Source organism: Balaenoptera ricei, chromosome 8 (assembly GCF_028023285.1).
Source record: "Balaenoptera ricei isolate mBalRic1 chromosome 8, mBalRic1.hap2, whole genome shotgun sequence".
Lineage (NCBI taxonomy): Eukaryota > Metazoa > Chordata > Mammalia > Artiodactyla > Balaenopteridae > Balaenoptera > Balaenoptera ricei.
Window position 1 is genome coordinate 70,056,215 of NC_082646.1, and position 21,245 is coordinate 70,077,459.

The window sequence follows — 21,245 nt, forward strand, 5'->3', positions numbered from 1 at the left end:
GATACTCTTATGGAGTACTGGAAATATTCCATATCCTAATCTGAGTGGTAGACAGGTTTATATATAGGTCAAACTTCATTTTAGCTATAAAACTAAGAATTGTGTATTTTATGGTATGTAAGTTACAATTCAATAGGAAAAAAACTCTCACACACAAATCTACATAAACCTTTAGAATTAAAATAATTGAGCATTTGTGTAGTAATACACAAATGGATCAGTGTCCTGTGATAAAGAACTCAGAAATAGATTCACAAGTATGAGAATTCATATTATGAAGTGATAATCACATATCAGTAGGTAAAACAAGAACTGTTTAGCTACGTGTTATTGGGACAACAAAGTGTCGGCAAAGGATATGAACAATTTTAAGAAAAAGAAATACAGCTGGCTATAAAACATATCTTTTGCCTATTGTTCTATTGGGTTGGTGGATTTATATTCTGGTTAATTTGTAGGACCTTATTGTGTATTATGGAAATTAACCCTTTGTAACAGGAGTTGCAAATATATAAGAATTTTACTGATAATTCCAGTTGATACTGTCTTAGATGAAAAAATTGCCCAAACTGAAATTAACCAAAAAATTATCTAAGAACCTCAATGGCTGAAGAAAAGTTGTCAAATTTGGCATTATGACCAATAGAAGACAAAGTATGTGAAAATCTTGACTGTAACAAGATTATTAGTGATTTGCTGAAATGGAGGCAAGAAGAAAAAACTTTGTGGAAAATATATAATTATTCATAGATTATATATATTTTAGTTTAGTAATCATCTAAATATCACAAGTCCATCAGCAAACTCCCACACATACAGCAGAAACTAACAGAACAAGGTACAGCAATTATACTCCAATAAAGATGTTAAAAAAAATTAAATCATATTTGTTATTTACTTACTTTTTAGTTTCAAAAAAGTATAGCCTTATAATTTTTTGTCAGGAAAATTATTTGCTAGTGTAGGAGGGTAAAATATACTTTAACAGTTTGTTGTCCTGATTTAGATCTTAAATATTTAGACATAAAGTATGTGGGCCTCTATTTGTAATTTATCCGAGGCTATGAAAATGTAAGGAACTGACTAGAAGTAAATATGACAAAGTACGAGCAATTTTCAGTTCTGAGTGGTGGAAACACAACTATTTGTTACATTAATCTATTTGTTGTGTTTTACAAACAGTTTAAAATTTTTTAAAATAATTTTTGTTTTATGATATGATACTTATTTTCTTCTTTATATTTTTCTCAATTTTCTAAATTTTAATATAATTAACATTTCAGTTTTGAATCAAAAAAAGCATTCTAAAATTTTAAAAGAATATTTTGGAATGAAGATAATTTTAAGAACCCAATCCTTTTTTTACTTTTTGGCCACACCACATGGTTTGCAGAATTTTAGTTCCCTGACCAGGGATTGAACCCGGGTCCCGGCAGTGATAGTGCCGAGTCCTATCCACTGGACTGCCAGGGAATTCCCAAGAACCCAATCCTTGTATGAGCCTGTTTAAGCTTTTTAATATTTAAAGGAAAAACTGCTCCAACAGGCCTAGTCAGTCATTCACTGACATGCACCAGTAGCAACTAGGACAGGGTGTCAGAAGATAAAGATTAAAGGCAGGTCAAATCAAAGGACTTATTGGAAAACAAACTGCAGCACAATCCAATAGGGATGGGCAGTGGAAGTGATGAGTTGCCTGTAGGGAGACCAATCAAGGACCTTAGGACACATGAACTCATCCCCACTTTATATGACAGTGTTGTCTATTATTTTAATTCTAGCCTGTATTCTTCCACAAACTGGACATTTAAAAAATTTTTATACAATGTTTGCTTAGAGTTACTGAAATGTTTTTCAATATGTTCATCATTCCTTCATGCTCCTCAGATTTCCATATGCGTTCATTTTCCTTTTGGCTGAAGTACAGCCCTTAAAATTTTTTTTAGTGAAGGTCCGTGGGTGATGTAATCTCACATTTTTATCTGTCTGAAGTTTTTTTTATTTCTAACCCATTCTTGAAATATATAATATGTATATTATATATGGTTTGTATACGGTTTAGAATTGTAGTTTATTTTCTCTCAGCACATGAAGATGTTATCCTACTGTCTGCCAGCTTCCATCAGATCTTCTGCTGTTGAGAAGTCAGACAGCAATCAATATTGCTTCTCTGCAGGTGATGTGTCTTTTGTCTCTGGATGCTTTTTAAATCTTCTTTTTCTCTTTGGTGTTCTTTAGTTATCTGATGATGAGTCTAGATATGTGTTTTGTTTTTATTCATCCTGCTTGGGATTCATTGGATTTCCTGCATTTAAAGATGTGTTTTCAACTCTTCTGGAAAATTATCAGTTATTATGAATTTGAATATTGGCTCTTTTCTATTTATTACCTCTTTTTAAAACAGCTTTAATGATATGTAATTTATATACCATAAAGTTCACTTGTTTAAAGTGTATAGTTTTGGGACTTCCCTGGTGGCACAGTGGTTAAGAATCCGCCTGCCAATGCAGGGGACACGGGTTCGATCCCTGGTCCGGGAAGATCCTACATGTCGCGGAGCAACTAAGCCCAGGAGCCACAACTACTGACCCTGCGTGCTGCAACTACTGAAGCCCACTCACCTAGAGCCTGTGCTTCACAACAAGAGAAGACACCACAATGAGAAGCCTGCGCACTGCAACGAAGAGTAGCACCTGCTCACCACAACTAGAGAAAGCCCACGTGCAGCAATGAAGACCCAATGCAGCAAAAATAAATAAATAAATAAATCTTAAAAAAAAATAAAGTGTATAGTTTCCTGGTTTTCAGTATATTTAGTATATTTAGAGTTGTGTGCCATGACCATAATCTAATTTTAAAACACATTACACCCAAAAGAATTCTTGTAGCTGTTAGCAGTCACTCCCCATCCCTACCTCATCTGCTGCCTAGTCTTGGGAAACCACTAATCTGCTTTCTTTTCCTATTTCTCTGCTTACTCTGGAAATTTCATATAAATAGAATCCTACAGTATGTGACTATTTGTTAGTGGCTTGTTTCACTTACCATAATGTTTTTGAGATTCATTCATGTTGGAGTATTTATTTGTACTTCATTACTTTTTATTGACAAATAATATTGTTGTATGGATATATCACATTTGTTTGTCCATTCATCATTTGGGTTGTTTCTACTTTTTTGGCTATTGTGAATATGCTGCTATGAACATTTGTGTACTAGTTTTTTCTTTTTTTAAAAATATTTATTTATTTATTTGGTTGTGTCGGGTCTTAGTTGCAGCAGGCGGGCTCCTTAGTTGTGGCTCACTGGCTCCTTAGTTGTGGCATGCGAACTCTTAGTTGCGGCATGCATGTGGGATCTATTTCCCAGACAAGGGATCGAACCCGGGCCCCCTGCATTGGGAATGCAGAGTCTTAACCACTGTGCCACCAGGGAAGTCCCTGTATATAAGTTTTTGTGTGGCTGTATGTTTTCATTTCTCTTGTATAAATACCTAGTAGTGGAATTCCAGATCATACACTAACTCTGTATTTAAGATTTTTGAGGAATTATCAAACCATTTTCTAAAGGGGCTACAGCATTTTACATTCCCACCAGCAATGTATGAGGGTTCCAATCTTCCTATCCCCATTATCTTCTTTTGGAAATATGACTAGAGATATGCTAGACCTTCTCATTATATCCACCATATCTCATAACCTATCAGATATTCAATCTCTTTATATTCCATATAAATTCATCCAATTCTATCTTCAGTGGTAGAATCTACTTTCAGTGGTGGAACCCACTTTTCAAACAGGTGTTTTACTTTCCATTATTATAATTTTAATTTTGAGAATTTCTGTGGACTTTTCTCAGTTCTGTCAAATTATTCCATGCTCCTATTTTAAGCTTGTCTTATATTTATGTAAACATATTGTATTAGTCATCTTGGGCTGCCATAACAAAATACCATAGGATAGGTGGCTTAAACAACAGAATTTTATTTTCTCACAGCCTGGAGCCTGGACATCCAGAATCAGGATACCACCATGCTCAGGTTCCTGGTGAGAGCTCTCTTCCTGGCTTACAGATGGCACTTCTGACCGAGTTCTCAGATGGTGGAGAAAGAGAACAAGTTTTCTGTTGTCTTTTCTTATAAAGACACTAATCCTGTTGGGGCTCCACCCTCAGGACCTCATTTGACCTTAACTACTTCCTTACTCCAAATTCTTTCACACAGGGGGTTAGGACTTCAACATATACATTTTAGGGGGCTATGATTCAGTCCATAACACACATTAAACTTAGTTACTTCAAAGTCCATGTCTTTTAGTCTTGTATCTGAATACATAAAGGCTCTATTTCTGCCTTCTGTTTTTTCTGCTTGTTCTCACAGATGATACCTTGCTTTTTTTTTTTAATTCATTTATTTTATTTTTATTTATTTTTGGCTGTGCCAGATCATCATTGCTGCACGTGGGCTTTCTCTAGTTGCAGGGAGCAGGGGCTACTCTTTGTAGTGGTGCGTGGGCTTCTCATTGCGGTGGCTTCTCTTATTGCGGAGCATGGGCTCTAGGCGCACGTGCTTCAGTAGTTGTGGCACGTGGGCTCAGTAGTTGTGGCTCGCGGGCTCTAGAGCACAGGCTTGGTAGCTGTGGCGCATGGGCACAGTTGCTCCGCAGCATGTGGGATCCTCCCGGACCAGGGCTCGAACCCACATTGGCAGGCGGATTCTTAACCACTGTGCCACCAGGGAAGCCCTGGTACCTTGCTTCTTAGCATGTTTTGTGATCTTATTTTACAATGCATTTCTCATTTGTGTTGGAACTTCATCTGTAGGAATTCTTGGAGGCCTGGATTGAGTTTGAATTTTTCCAGTGAGCATTCACTTTTGCGCCTCTCAGTCAATGAAGGGCCTTACAACAGGGGACCACTTTGAATACCATCATCAGCTTGCATTTTCCTTTACAGAAAACTCTGTAAACCCATGTGATGGTCAGTTTTTGGTTACAAATTTTCAGATGATTCTTTTCCCCAACATCTAGCACCAAGGACAAGACATGCATGCAAGTTTTTCTTGCTGTCTCCTTTATTTCAGTAAGATTGTTTTTCTCATTCACCTTAGACTGAGGGTGGGGTCTGAACTTTATGTAAGGGTCTGATATTTGATTCCCTTCTTCTTGTAACCCTTAGCTTTGCCTTCTATTTCCCATGCACCATGTAACTATTAAGATAGGAGCTCAAGTTCTCCAGTGATGCAGAAAATCTCAGGGAAAAAGACAAATCTTGGAGTCTCTTGTCTCCCAAGTTTTCTGCTATTATTTTGATTAGAGATCTGAGATTTCTTATATTCTTTCCGGTTCAGAGAAACATTTAAAATAATGGTTAAAAAAAAATTTTTTTAACTGACATTGTAATCATTTAATTAGGAAAGTGTGCCAAATTGTTACACTAATGGCCAGTAATGAATTGTCTCCCTGTGCTCCTTTGCAATGTAACTTGCTGCTCCAGCTCCAGCCATCAAAAAGTGAGGGTCTGTTTCCCCACCCCTTGAATCTGGGCTGTCCTGTGACTTGCTTTGACTAATACAATGTAGTGTAAGTTATGTCGTATGACTTAAGAGGCCTTTCAGTTTTGCTTCCTGGAACACTTCAGAATCATGTAAAGAAGTCCTAGATGAAAGACCATATGAAGAGAGAGCTTGAGCCATCCCAGCCATCTCAGCTAAGACCTCAGAAATGTGAATGAGGACATCTATGAATGGCCATTCTCCACCCAACCCACTAACTGAATGCAGCCGCATGGGTGAGCTCAGGTGAGATAAGCAGAACCTCCCAGACAATCCACAGAATTGTGAGAAGTAATAAATTACTTTTGTTTTAAGCCACTAAGTTTTTGGGTGGTTTGTTGCACATCCATAGGAAACGTATACAAAGGGTCATTTGGGATATCTAATGCACCATATTGCTGGAATAGGATGTTCCCAGTGTGAAGTGCAGGAACCTAAGAAGGTGAAGACGGCATCCATGTCAGGGGAGGGGAGGCAGGAAGTGGTGAAGAGAAATTAGTTACAATAGGGGATTAATCAAATCATATATTAAGAATAATGGGAGCCAGTTTTCTCATTGTTGGAGAACAGAGTTACAAATGTGGAAAAGAAAACTAGAATGAATTCAAGAGTATTTGATTGGAATTGGAGGTACCATTATAAACTCATAGTTGCAAAAGATGATACCTAGCTAGCTAGCTAGCTAGATATAGATACAAGTATATATGTGAATGCATGCATATATTATCTAATTCTGTCTATAAAGATGCAATGAGAGAAGTAGTCCCCCAAGAGCAATGAGCATACCTAGCACCCAGATCCTGACTTCTAAAAACCATTCTCCACTAAAAGGAATCATGTCTCTTTGGTGAAATGGCTAATTTGAGAGCTGGCCAAGGAAAGTATCAGATGTGTTGGGAACACTTTGGGGCCAGAAAGTTGTAAAGTGCTCAAAAAACGATGGAGACATCTCAAAAGGACACAGAAGCCAGTTGAAGGGGTCCTGACTGGCTAAATATGATATGAGTTGATCATCAAAATAAACACAGATAGTAATATCTTATAACCATTGAATAAAATAGGAGTCCAGGGATCTATACAGATATAACAAAAATTGACGAATAAAGTGGAAGTTGTTTAAACACAGTACAGTTACATGGTATCAAAGTATCTCCCCACAAATTACTTACTAATTACACACACAAAAATATGCCTTTACAGTGGAGAAGCATGGCAGACACTACCTTAATCAAATGATCAAACCTAACCAATAAACTGAAATCATGCATAGAAATGACAGGTTGCAATGAGAATATAGCATTACCACTGCGGTATGCCTGCCATAGATGAATAGTTTGTATCTAATCATGAGGAAACAGACAAATCTGTATTCATTAGCTATTGTCGCGTAACAAATTATCTTTCAAAGTTTCTGTGGGTCAGGAATTTGGGAGCAACTTCGATGGGTGGCTCTCACTCAGGCTTGCCCCTGAGATGGCTGGAGAATCCACCCCCAAGGGGGCTTATTCCATGGCCAGCAGGTTAGTGTGGCTGCTGATTGGATGTTTTAGTTTATCTCCATGTGGGTTTCCCCACAGGACTGTTGGAGTGTCTTCAGGGTGCAATGACTGGCTTTCCCCAGAGCAAGCAATCCAAGAGGCAATCCAAGCAACCTGAGGCACAGTTTGCAATGTCTTTTACCACCTGGCCTCTAGGTACATGCTGTCACTTCTGCAGTATTCTTCTGGTCACACAGGTCACCCCAGTACAATGTGGGAGGGGACTCCACAGGCCATAAATACCAGGAGATGAGAATCACTGAAGACATTTTGGAGTCTGACTACCACAAACCCAAATTAAGGGACAAAATATTGATAGCTGACCGATAATCTTCAAAACCATTACAATCATGAAAGTTAAGAAAATGCTGAGTAACTAACTCAGATTAAAGGACCCTAAAGAGACATGACAATTAAATGCCACACATAATATGGGACAGGTTCCTTTGCTATAAAGGACTCTATTAGATAACTGAGGGAACCCAAATGCAGTTTGAGGCTTACAGGTCAGTGTTAATTTCCTAATTTAGATGACTGTATAAGGTTATGTATTGGAATGCTCTTGTTTGGAGGAAAGACACATTGAAGAATTTGGGGGTGCTGTGGTGTCATGTTGGTAGCTTCCAATCATCTTTTTGAATATTTGAGATTGTTGAAAGAAAAACACATATATCTTTCAATGCAGAGAAATGATTCAAACTTCTTAAAATATACATAATCAGGGGGTCTTATATTGCAATTCTTTAACTCAGATAATGTTTTTAGCAGACCTTCTTTATAAGAGTCACAGTGCTTTAAATTTGAAGAACACAGAAAATGTCAAAGAAAAAAAGAAAAAATCACCTATAATCTATAATATTTTGGCATGTAGCTTTCTGGTCCTTTTCTGTGCACACATATACTTTTGTTTTTAATCTGAAATTTTGTTTTGATTCTCTCATGCCTAATTTTTTAATAGATTAATTTTTAAATTTTTTATATAATTTTAAAGTTTACACTCCAGTTACAGTTATTACAAAATATTGGCTATATTCCCTGTGTTGTATAATACATCCTTGTAGCCTTTCACCCAATAGTTTGTACCTCCCACTCCACCACCCATATATTGCCCCCCCTTTCCCTTTCCCCACTGGTAACCACTGATTTGTTCTCTATACCTGTGAGTCTGCTTCTTTTTTGTTATATTCACTAGTTTGTTGTATTTTTTAGATTCCACCTAAATACTGTGATATAATACAGTATTTGTCTTTCTCTGACTTATTTTACTTAGCATAATGCCCTCCAAGTCCATCCATGTTGCTGCAAATTGCAAAATGTTTTTATTTTTTATGGCTGAGCCGTATTCCATTATATATATACCACATTTTCTCTATCCATTCATCTGCTAATGGACATTTAGGTTACTTCCTTATCTTGGCTATTGTAAATAATGCTGCTATGAACATTGGGGTGCATGCATATTTTCGAATTAGTGTTTTTGTTTTTTTCAGCTATATACCCAGGAGTGGAATTGCTGGGTCATATGGTAGTTCTATTTTTAGTTTCTTGAGAAACCTCCATACTGTTTTCCACAGTGGCTGCACAAATTTACATTCCCAGAAATAGTGTACAAGGGTTCCCTTTTCTCCACATCCTTGCCAACATTTGTTATTTGTGTTCTTTCTGATGATAACATTTATAAAAACAAATTATAAATGTGATATCATACTGTTCATGTTTTTTATCACAAACCTTTCCTTGGGCCAATAACATTCTTCTGCAATATAAAAAAAGATTACTTCTCACTTTTATACATCAATTCAGCAATGAGGCTGAGAGCCAAGCCAAGTTTGTCCTGCCTCCAAAGTCTATACTCTTTCTCCTTGCACTCCTCCCTCCCCTTGCCACCAAACAGTAAAATACAGCACAGATTTTTTTTCCTCACCCACCAAAATGTATCAACAATGGCAAAGATGCTTGCCAGCTGTGCAGCTCTTTGCAGTTCCCAGCCCCCTTTCACACCTGTTGTCTCAGGATCTACCAAAGAGGTATACTGTTATTTTTTTTAATTAAAAAAATTGTATTGAGGGACTTCCCTGGTGATCCAGTGGTTAAGACTCCATGCTCCCAGTGCATTCCTCAATCCCTGGTTGGGGAACTAAGATCCCACATACTGCAACTAAGCCCGCAAGCCATAATAACTACTGAGCCTGCATGGTCTCGAGTCCATGAGCTGCAACTAGAGAAGCCCACACACCACAATGAAGAGCTTGCACATCACAACAAAGACAGTGCAGCCAAAAGTGAATAAATTAATTAATTAATTAAAAAAGTAAACTAACTTAAAAAAACTGTGTTGAAGTATAATTGATATACAGTATGATATGTTACAGGTGTACAATATAGTGAGTCACAATTTTTAAAGGTTATACTCCATTTATAGTTATTGTAAAATATTGGCTATATTCCCTGTATTGTACAATATATCCTTATAGCTTATTTATTTTGTACACAGTAGTTTGTACCTCTTAATCCCCTACCCCTATATTGCCCCTCCCCCTTCCCTCTCCCCACTGGTAACCACTAGTTTGTTCTCTATATTTGTGAGTCTATTTCTTTTTTGTTATATTCACTAGTTTGTTGTATTTTTTAGATTCCATCTATGAGCGATATCATACAGTATTTGTCTTTCTGTCTGACATATTTCACTTAGCATAATAGAGGTGTACTATTTTTAACGCATCACCTTCATCCTCAGGGCATTTACATAGCTAATAGCTGTCAGTCTCCATTTCATAATATTCTTTTCAGGAGGTTTATTTAAAATAGTGCTTCGTGGTTTACCACTGGCCCCTTTTGAAGTGATGATAGAAGGTGTCAGTGTATGAGTCAATCAACCAATATTTGAATATCCATTATGCACAAGACTCTGCATCTCAAAACTCTTGGGAGTGAAAAGATGTGAATGCTAATTCCCTGACAGAATGCACACTGAAACTCAACTAGGGAGAGAAGATAAATATGCATACGACAATACACAGTAGCACCAGGCAGTTCTGTGCTCAGTGATGGGAGTCAGTGAAGCACTTGGGCTTTTATTATCAGAAAGACTTCATTGAGAAGGACGGACTTGGGCTCAGCCTCCAATGATGAAGGGGTATACATGGAGCAAGTATTTCTGGCGAGAGAGATAGTACTAATAAAGCTGCAGGGGCAGGAATGTTTTAGACATGTGTGGTGGATGGTGAAGAGATGAGCTTGCCTAAAAGGTGACAAAGAGAAAAATGGGTAAGAAAAATGGGCCAGGGACTGATTGGGGGGAGCCTTGAATGACATATCTTGAACAAATTTGATTAAATAGGAAGCAAATGAATTAGATGAAAGTTAGGCTCTAGGTAAGAAATGAAGATGTAGGCAGACAGCTCCCCAGAGCCAACTGGTAGGGAAAAGAAGGGGAAGATGGGACGGTGGCCTAAGGGTTAACTCAGGTTAACAACATTGGGTAAGCTGTGCCTACTAGGTGGAGAGGGAAAGATGAAGATGATGAAGAGAAATAGAATAATTAGTAAAGCAAGTTCTCCAGTGCGATGAAGGGCACAGAATCCAAAACACATCTGTTGATGGAGAAGTTGATGGAGGGACTATATCTAAGAAGGAGAGGAATTACATACTCTGAGACAGGAGGGGCAAAGATTGGCCTAAGTACAGAGATGAAATGGTTTTAAGGGTAAAGATGTGTTGTCTTGGCAGAGTAGCTGCCTAGAATAGGCCTAGGCTCAGTGGGTGCAGGGCGGCAGGTGTGGAGCAATCTGGTCTGGAGAGTGCTGGTGATTATTTAAAGTGAGATAGCTCAGAGGATAGATGGAGAAGAGAGAGAAAGCCTGGTGAGAGAGCACAGACCTGTAGAGGAAAATCCACACCCAGAGCCCCTCGATTAGGGACCATTTCCTTCAGGTGAGCTGGGGCTGTCTTTGCGATGGATAATTCCTCTAGCCCTTGGTTTCCTCTTCTTCCATGTCTTGGGAATTCTCTGGGGCTAGGATTACCTAGGTTCTCTGGCAGCACTGTTCAATAGAATATTTTTGTGATAATACAAATGTCCTACAATTTGCACTTTTCAATATGGTAGTCACTAGCCATGTGTGACTTTTGAGCACTTGAAATGTGGTTAGTGCAATTGAGAAACTGAATTTAAAATTTTTATTTAATTTCAATTAATTTAAAATACCACAAATGACTAATGGCCACCTCATTGGACAGAGCAGCTAATGAATGTCTCCCTTCTCCATAGTAAAGAAGGAGATAAGACTTTGCACAGGAGTGGAGGAATGCATGGGGTCAGATAGAAGAATCTGGTATTGAGAGCCACTAGTTCTCCCAGTGACCACTCTGAGTGACTCTCCCAAGAGTAGATTGGTAGTTTCAGAAACTCCACTTTCTCTTCTTTTCATAATAAGAAAACTCAAAAGGATCAATTACTTTGGAGAATCTTTTTTTATCCATGACTAGATTCTGAGTATTATCTCACTTTAGGAACAGTCCGTCCTTAAATCCTTACATCTGGGAAGCTGAATTAGCTATCACAAAGCTTCCTGATAAGAAAATGTAGAAACATAGGAGACAATTTCACTCAGACCAGAGTAACTTCTGTGCCTCTTTTGTGGTCATAGGGAGAAATTCTAGAGTCCTAAAAATAGTTCTGGCTTAGCATCAGAGGGATCTGGATTCAAACTTTGGTACTTGAACAAGTTAGCCAACAATTTTGACTCCACATCTATAAAATGGAAAGAATGATACCTACCTAAAAGTGGCGTTGCAGGTGTCATATATAATCTATAACTTATTCATATTTATTCCACACTAATTGCCAGATAGCGTGCTAGGTACTAGGAATCAGATGGAAAGAAAAGTAGATATGGTTCTTATCCTACTAGCTTATTCCACTAGCTTGTTTTAATGTGGGAAGATAGGCATTAATCAAATAGTCACAGAAGTATATACACAGACTGTGGCAAGTCCAGGAAGGGAGGGTATAGGTGAGGTGATTTTTAAAATATGTCTGCAGATTTCTGACATTTCCCCTCTAAACAGTAGAATCTAATTCCCCTCCCATTGGATATGGGCCAATCATCACGACTCACTTCTAACAAACAGAACATGGTAGAAGTGATACTATGTGGCTCCTGAGGTTAGTCATAAAAAGGATGCAGCTTTTTGCCTGCATGAGCTTTTTCTCTCTCTCTCTCTCTCCTTCCCCCCTTCCCTCCCTCTCTCTCTATCCACAACTCTCCCTTTCTCCCTCTCTCTCTGTCTCTTTCTCAAATCTTACCTTTGAATTCAAGCCACCATCTTGTGAGGAAGCCCAAGAAACATGCAGAGGTCCATGTAGCGAGAAAGTTAGTCCCCTTGCCAAGAGCAAATACCAACTTGGTAGCCACATGAGTGAACAGTCTTAAAGTGGAAACTCCAATCCCAGTCAAACCTTCAGATAGCTGCATCCCCAGCTGATATCTGACTACAATCTTAAGACAGACTGTAAGGTAGAACCACCTAGCCAAGACATTCCCAAATACTTGACCCATAGAAACCATGAAAGATAATAAATGATTATTACTGTTTTAAGGCATTACATTTTAGAGAGATTTGTTACCCAGCATTAGATAACTAATGTGATAAAGGCTGGAGAATCATGAAAGACCCTCTTGATGAAATAACATTTGAGCTAATAACAGGGGGAGAAGAATGAATTAGCTAAAGAAGAAGGAAAAGTACTCCAAGGAGCTGTACTAACACAAACAAGGACCCTGTGGGCAAATGATAAATTTGAGGAACTAAAAGTTTTCCAGTGTGCTAGGGACACGCAGTTGGGAGGGAGAGATGCAAGATACCTGAAAAGGTAGGGAGAGGTTGCATCATGAAGGGCTTTAGAATGACTTTTCCTAAATATATGATAGAACACTATTGAAGGGTATTCAGCAGGTAGGGATGTATCAAGCCCATCATCTGTGTGCTTTTCCCAGAGATAGGAAACACCTGACAAGGACCATATGCATAGTGGAAGATCACAATTCTGGACAGGTTGTCTGACATACTTTTGAGATACCCAGATGATGTTGTCAAGCAGGAAATTATATATATATAACTGAATCAGCTACACTGAATCATGAGGGCTAGAAGGACACCTGTTTTGATGGAATAAGTAATGGAGGCAGAAGCTCAATTGGACAGGGTCAAAGAATATTAAGAGGTAAAGAAATGGAGGTAATGGAGTGAGACAGTTCCTTTCAGATGTTTAGCTATGAAAGGAAGGAGAGAGGACATTAGGAGGGGATGAGGTTAGAGCAATAGAAGGTTGTTTTTTATTTTTGTTGTTTTTAAGATGGGAGGACTTGTGTATGTTTAAATGCTAATGGAAAGGATCCAATATACAGTGAAGTTGAAAATCTGGAAGAGAAAGAATGATGTATTCCAAAAGGATTATGGGAATGTGAGAAGGGATAGGATTCAGAACCAGGTCAAGCCCTGGGCACATGGGAGGCATTTGAATATTGGCAGGTCTCTTTAACATTTATTTTTAATGTTTAAATATTGTGAAATATGGTCACCAAGGTGGCGACATCGGTTGTCCCTGACTTGGTCCCCCTCACAAGAGGAACAACTAGCAACTATTCCAGAACAAGACACAAATGATAGAATCCTAGAACACAGGGGTAAGGCTGGAGCACCTCCTGTAGCACAGAGACCAAGACAGATGGCATTAGAAGGTAAGAGAAGTGGTTACATGTTAATAGCATTGTCCCCACTCCCAATCCTGGGCCAGTACAGCACCATGGGGAAAGGTCTCCCCTGAGCCTCCAGTTCTTCCAGTGGGAAAAGAGAACCCCGGCAGGAACAACCAGCATCTCCCAGCATTGTGGGTCACTTTGTGGGAGCCCCTGCCCTGATCTCGTTCCATGGAATTGCACGGAATCTGACTGACAGAGAAGAGGGTAGATGCTTGCAAAAATAATGGATCTTGGCAGATTGAGTTTACACCATGCAGTGCCCAAGTATTAATCCCAACCAGAGTTTTGCTCATCTGCAGAACCGAGCTGGGGGCACACTCTGACCAGGGAACTTGGCGGGGTGCAGATCTGTCAGATTCGGACTTCAAACAAGGAGTTTTGCTGGCCCTAGACCCTGGTTTACCCATGCCCGGGCAAGCAGCTGAATCATAGCCCTACCCCTGCTCTCCTTGCTGTGGAGAGTGTCTTGTGGCCCCATCTGACCAGAAGGGCTGGCAATAACTCCTGGAAGCAATGTGGCCCAGCAGTGCTCAAGCCAAGAGGTAGGCAGGCAGAGATGATTGCCCCCAGAGCAAAGCTAGTAGGGGACGGGGAATGATCCCGTGCTACACACAGGCAGGGGGGATTAACTCATGGCCAAGGTTGGTGGTAGCTCCCAGCCCTCCCAACCTGAGAGCCTGTTCAGGAAATTGAGAGTTACCTAGAGCAGCCCCTCTCCCTCCTGCTCAGGCAAGGAAGCTGCTACATAGCCCTGCCCACTGTAGAGAGTGCCTTCCAGCCTCATCTGACCACAAGGACTGGACAAAATTCCTGGAAGCTGTGTGGCCCAGCAGCACTTGAACTGGGAGGCTGGTGGGCAGAGTTGACAGTTTGCAGAACACAGCCAGTGGCCCTATTCAATCAGGGAACTTGAGGTGTGGGTTGGCTTGAGTTTATATAATAAACATAGAACTTTGCCAGCTTTAGGGCTGCTTCTCCCACTATCCCTGGGCAGGAAATCTAATTTGTAGCCCTGCTCATTACAGAATACAGTCTTCAGCCTGTCTGACCAGGGAACCTGACCAGGGAACCTGACCAGAGAACATGGGAAACATGTGCCCATTCAACAGTCCTACACACAGTGGCACTTGAACAGAGAGTGCCTGTGGCTTCCACCATTTGTGTGGTAAAATGGTGGCCTCACCTGACCAGGGAATTTAGTGCACATTCTGATTTGGGTCCCCAAACAGCAAACTGTACAGGCTAGGGTCCTGTCCTGCTGTCCTGCCAGGGCATGGAAGCTAATTCATAGTCCCATCTGCTATTGAATATAGTACCCAGTCCTGACCACCTAGTAAACCTGACCAGGGAATCCACACAACCATGGACCCCATCCTAGAGCCTCACTTGGGTAGGAAACAATGCCAGCAGTCCTATGCAACTGTTCTCAGTCAGTGGCACATGCCCTCCATCCATGTCCTCAGAGCTTGAACAGTTGCCTCCCCCCAAAATAGACCATAATAGCTGGTCCCACCTGCCCAAGGACATTACCAGCAGACATACCCAGAAATCCAACTAAGCTGACTGGTGAAGAACTGTTTCTGCCAAAGCAAACCTGTGAAGTCTGGAAGAGGAACCCCATTACTCAAATGCTCAGATACCAATGTAAAGAATCAAGGATCATGAAAATCAGGTAAATATGACACCACCAATGGAAACTTTATTAAGCTCCAAAAACTGACCCTGAAGAAATGGAGATCTATGAACTGTCAGACAAAGAATTCAGAATAATTCTTTTAAGGAAGCTTAGTGAAGTACAAGAAAACACAAACAGACAACTAAACAAAATTAGGAAACTAATGCATGAACAAAACAAGAAGTTTCACCAAAAAAAATAGCAACCATCAACTAACAAAAACAAGAATGAAACTACCAAACAGAAATCCCAGAGTTGAAAAATACAATAACTAAACTGAAGAATTCAACGGTTTCAAAAATAGGTTCAACCATGCATAAGAAAGAATCAGTGACCTGGAAGATAGGACATTGGAAATTACCCAGGAAGAGGAGCAAAAAGAAAGAAAGATTGAAAAATAGTGAAGAAACTCTATGGGAATTACGGGACACAGGAAAAGAAACAATATTTACATTGTGAGAATTCCAGAAGGAAAAGAAAAAGGGACAGAAAGTATATTTAAAGATATAATGGCTGAAAACTTCCTGAACCTGGGGAGAGAAATGGACATCCAGATCCATCGGGACCAAAGGACCCCAAATAGCTTGAATTCAAATAGGGCTACAATGAGACACATTATAATTAAATTGTCAAAAGCCAAAGACAAAGAAAGAATTTTAAGAGCAGCAAGAGAAAAAAGAGAAGTTACATGCAAGGGACTATAAGACTATCAGCAGATTTCTCAAAAACTTTTCAGGCCAGGAGAAAATGGGATGACATATTGAAAATATTGAAGGAAAATAACTGTCAAACAAGAATTTTACACTCAGCTAAGCTTTCCTTCAGAAACAAAGGAGGGTTACAGACTTGCCCGAACAAACAAAAGCTGAGGAAGTTCATTACCACCAGGCCTGCCTTACAAGAAATGTTATAGAGTTCTTTGAGTAGAAGTAAAAGAATGCTAACTAATATCATAAAAACATAAAAAGGTAGTATAAAACTCACTGGTAATGGTAAATATATAGTCATAGTTAGATTCTGCAATTTGGTAATAGTGGTGCATAATTCACTTACAACTCTAGTTTAAAAAATTTTTAAGTAGTAAAATAGACATAACTATGATAATCTGTTATTAGTTATATAATACTAAAAACATGTAAACTGTAACAGCAATAACCAAAAATATGTAAAAGTTTACAAATTCTATTGAAGCTAAGTTGTTATCAGTTTAAAATAGAGTGTTACAAATTTAAGATATTTTATGTAAGCCTCATGGTAACCACAAGGGAAAATCCTGTGGTAATTACACAAAAGAACATGATAAAGAAACCAAAGCACACTGATAAATAAAGACATCAAAACCCCCAGAAAGAGAGCAGGATAAGGAACAAAGAACAACAGATCTATAAAACAGCCAGAAAACAATGAACAAAATGGCAATAATAAGCCCTTATCAATAATTACTTTAAATATAAACAGATTAAATTCTTCAACTAAAAGACATAGAATGGATAAATGGATTTAAAAAAACCCAAAAAAACAAGATCCAACAATATGCTGCCTGTAAGAGACTCGTTTTAGCCTTAAAGATATACATAAACCAAGAGTGAAGGGATGGAAAAAGACATTTCAAACAAATGGTAACCAAAGAAAGCAGGGGTAGTTATACTTATATCAGACAAAATAGACTCAAAACTGAAAATGGTAAAAAGAGACAAAGAAGGTCATTATATAATGATAAAGGGGTCAATACATCAAGAAGATATAACAATTGTAATTATTTATGCACCCACTAAATATCAGGTTGGCCAAAAAGTTCATTCGGGTTTTTCTGTTAACATCTTATGGAAAAACCTGAACGAACTTTTTGGCCAGCCCAATATATAAAGCAAAAACTAACAGAGCTAAAAGGAGAAATAAACAGTAATACAATAATAGTTGGGGGCTTTAATATCCCACTCTCAACAATGGATAGATCATCCAGAGAATCAATAAGGAAACTATTTGGACAAAATGGACCTAACAGACATATACAGAATATTCTATAAAACAACAGCAGAATACACATTCTTCTCAAGCACACTTGGAATATTTTCTCAGATAGACCATATGGTAGCCCACAAAACAAGTCTTAGCAAATTCAAGAAGACTGAAATCATATCAAGTATCTTCTCGGACTACAATGGCATGAAACTAGAAGTCAATAACAAAGAGGAAAACTGGAAAATTTACAAACACACAGAAATTAAACACTCTCTGAACAACGAATGGATCAATGAAGAAATTGAAGGGGAAATAAAAAAGTTCCTTGAGACAAACAAAAACTGGAAAATCAAGATACCAGAACTTGTGAAATACAGCAAAAGCAGTTCTAAGAGGGAATTTCATAGTAATAGACACCTACATGGAAAAGCAAGAAAGATCCCAAATAAACAACTTAATTCTATGCCTTAAGGAACTAGAAAAAGAGGAACAAACTGAGTCCAAAGTTAGCAGAAGAAAGAAAATAGTAAAGATGAGAGCAGAAATAAATATAACAGAGAACAGAAAAAACAATAGAAAAGATTTTAATCAAACTAAGAGTTGGTTCTTTGAAAAGATACACAAAATTGACAAATCCTTAGCTAGACTAACCATGGAAAAAAGACAAAGGACTCAAATCGACAAAATTATAAATGAAAAAGAAGACATTACAACTGATACCACAGAAATTCAAAGGATCATAAGAGTCTACTATGAACAACTATACACCAACAAACTGGACAACCTAGAAAAAATGTAAAAAATTCTTAGAAACATACAACTCACTAAGGCAAATCAGGAAGAAATAGAAAATATGAATAGACCAATTACTAGAAAGGAGATTGAATGAGTAACCAAAAATCTCCAAAGAAAAGCCCAGGACCAGATGGCTTCAGTGGTGAATTTTACCAAAATTTTATTTTATTTTTTTCTTTATTTTATTTTATTTTGTTATTTGCTTTTTGGCCATGCCACACGGCTTGCGGGATCTTAGTTCTCTGACCAGGGATTGAACCCAGGCCCTCAGCAGTGAAAGCATGGAGTACTAACCAGTGGACTACCAGGGAATTCCCCTTTATCCAACATTTAAAGATGAATTGACACCAATTCTTCTCAAACTCTTCCAAAAATTCAAAGAGGAAGAAGCACTCTCAAACTCATTTTACTAGCCAGTATTATTCTGATATCAAAACCAGAAAAAGATACTATTAGAAAAGAAAACTACAGGCCAATATCCCTGGTGAACACTGATACAAAAAATTACAATAAAATAACAGCAAACTGAATTCAGCAGCGCATTAAAAGGATCATACACCATGATCAAATGGGATTCAAGCCATTTGAATGGATTCAAGCATCTGGGATGCAAGAATGGTTCAACATAGGCAAATCAATCAATGTGATACATCACATTAATAGAATAAAAGAATTATATGATCATCTCAATAGATTCAGGAAAAGCATCTGACAAATTTCAAGACCCATTTATGATAAACACTCTTAACAAATTAGGCATAGAAAGAATGTATCTCAACATAATAAGGGCCATATATGACAAGCCCACAGCTAACATCATTTTCAAAGGTTAAAGATTGAAAATTTTTCCTCTAAGATCAAGAACAAGACAGGGTACCCACTCTCACCACTCTTATTCAAAATAGTAATAGAAGTCCTAGCTAGAGCAATTAGGCAAGAAAAAGAAATAAATGGTATTAGAATTGGAAAGGAAGAAGGAAAATTGACTGTATTTGCAAATGACATGATTTTATATACAGAAAATCCTAAAGACTCAACCAAAAAGCTGTTAGATCTAACCAATAAATTCGGTAAAGTCAAGGATACAAAATTAACATACAGTAATAAGTAGTGTTTCTATACACTGACAGTGAATTTTCTGAAGAACAAATTGATCCCATTTATAACAGCATCAAAAGCAATTAAATATTTACGAATAAATTTAACCAAGGAAGTAAAAGATCTTTACTCTGAAAACTACAACATTTTGATCAAAGAAAGCAAAGAAGACACAAATAAATGGAATGATATCTTGTGTTCATGGATTGGAAGAATTAATTTTGTTAAAATGTTAATAATACTACCAAAAGTCATCTATAAATTCAATACAATTCCTACCAAGATTCCAGTGGCATTTTTTTTTTACAGAAGTAGAAAGACCACTCCTAAAATTTATATGAAACTACGAGAGACCACAAATAGCCAAAGAAATCCTGAGAAAGAAGAACAAAGCAGGAGGCATCATATTTCCTGATTTCAAGCTGTACTATACAGTTACAGGCTTCAAAACAATATGGTACTGGCATAAAAACAGACACATAGACCAACGGAACAGAACCTAGAGCCCAGAAATAAATTCAAGCATAATATTTGATAAGGGAGTCAAGAATACTCAATGGAGAAAAGAAAGTCTTTTCAATAATGGTGTTGGGATAATTATATATTCACATGTAAAGGAATAAAACTGAACCCATAACCTACACCACCCCCCAAAATTAACTCAAAATGGATTAAAGACCTAAATGTAAGACCTGAAAACATGAAACTCCTAGAAGAAAACATAGGAAGAGAGGTCCTTCACATGGTTCTTGGTATCGATTTTTTGGATATGACACCTAAAGCACAAGTGACAAAATTAAAAATAAACAAGTGGTACTACATCAAACTAAAAAGCTTCTACACAACAAAAGAAACCATTGACAAAGTGAAAAGACAACATATGGAATGGGAAAAAATATTTGCAAATCATATCTGATAAGGGGTTAATATCTAAAATATATAAAGAACACATACAACTCAATAGCAAGAAAACAAATAACCCAATTAAAAAATTGGCAAAGGACCTGAACAGACATTTCTCCAAAGAAGATATATGAAAGGCTAAAAGGTATATGAGAAGATCCTCAATGTCACTAGTCGTTAGGGAAATGCAAATTAAAAGCACAATGAGATATCACCTCATGTCTGTTAGAATGGGCACTATCAAAAAGACAAGAGATAACAAATACTGGCATGGATGTGGAGAATAGTGAACCCTTGTGTACTGTTGGTGGGATTGTAAATTGGTACAAACATTACGGAAAACAGTATGGAGGATCCTCAAAAAATTAAATATAGATTTAATTTTTAAACCAGCTTTTTTTTTTTTTAATTAATTATTTATTTTTGGCTGTGTTGGGTCTTCGCTTCTGTGCGAGGGCTTTCTCTAGTTGTGGCAAGTGGGGGCCACTCTTCATCGCGGTGCACAGGCCTCTCACTATCGCGGCCTCTCTTGTTGCGGAGCACAGGCTCCAGACGCGCAGGCTCAGTAGTTGTGGCTCACGGGCCCAGTCGCTCTGCGGCATGTGGGATCTTCCCAGACCAGGGCTCGAACCCGTGTCCCCTGCATTGGCAGGCGGATTCTCAACCACTGCACCACCAGGGAAGCCCTAGATTTAATTTTGATTCAGCAATTCCACTTCTGGGAGTATATCCCAAGGAAATGAAAACACTAACTCAAAAAGATAGCACCCGCATGTTCATAACAGCATTATTTACAATAGCCAAGACATGGAAACAACATAAGAGTCCACCAGTGGATGAACAGATAAAGAAGTTGTGATACACACACACTTACAGACACACAGGCACACAGACACAGACACACACACACACACACACTGGAATATTATTCAGCCATAAAAAATGTGGAGATTCTATCA

At 38.2% G+C, this 21,245-nt stretch overlaps 1 non-coding gene across 1 annotated transcript; it reads right to left on the reverse strand.

Moving 5' to 3' along the window:
• Window positions 1-1,401: 1,401 nt before the first annotated feature.
• TRNAD-AUC (transfer RNA aspartic acid (anticodon AUC)) lies at window positions 1,402-1,473 on the reverse strand. The gene has a single exon. It is a non-coding gene; the product is annotated as a tRNA-Asp (tRNA).
• Between the last annotated feature and the right edge of the window lie 19,772 nt (window positions 1,474-21,245).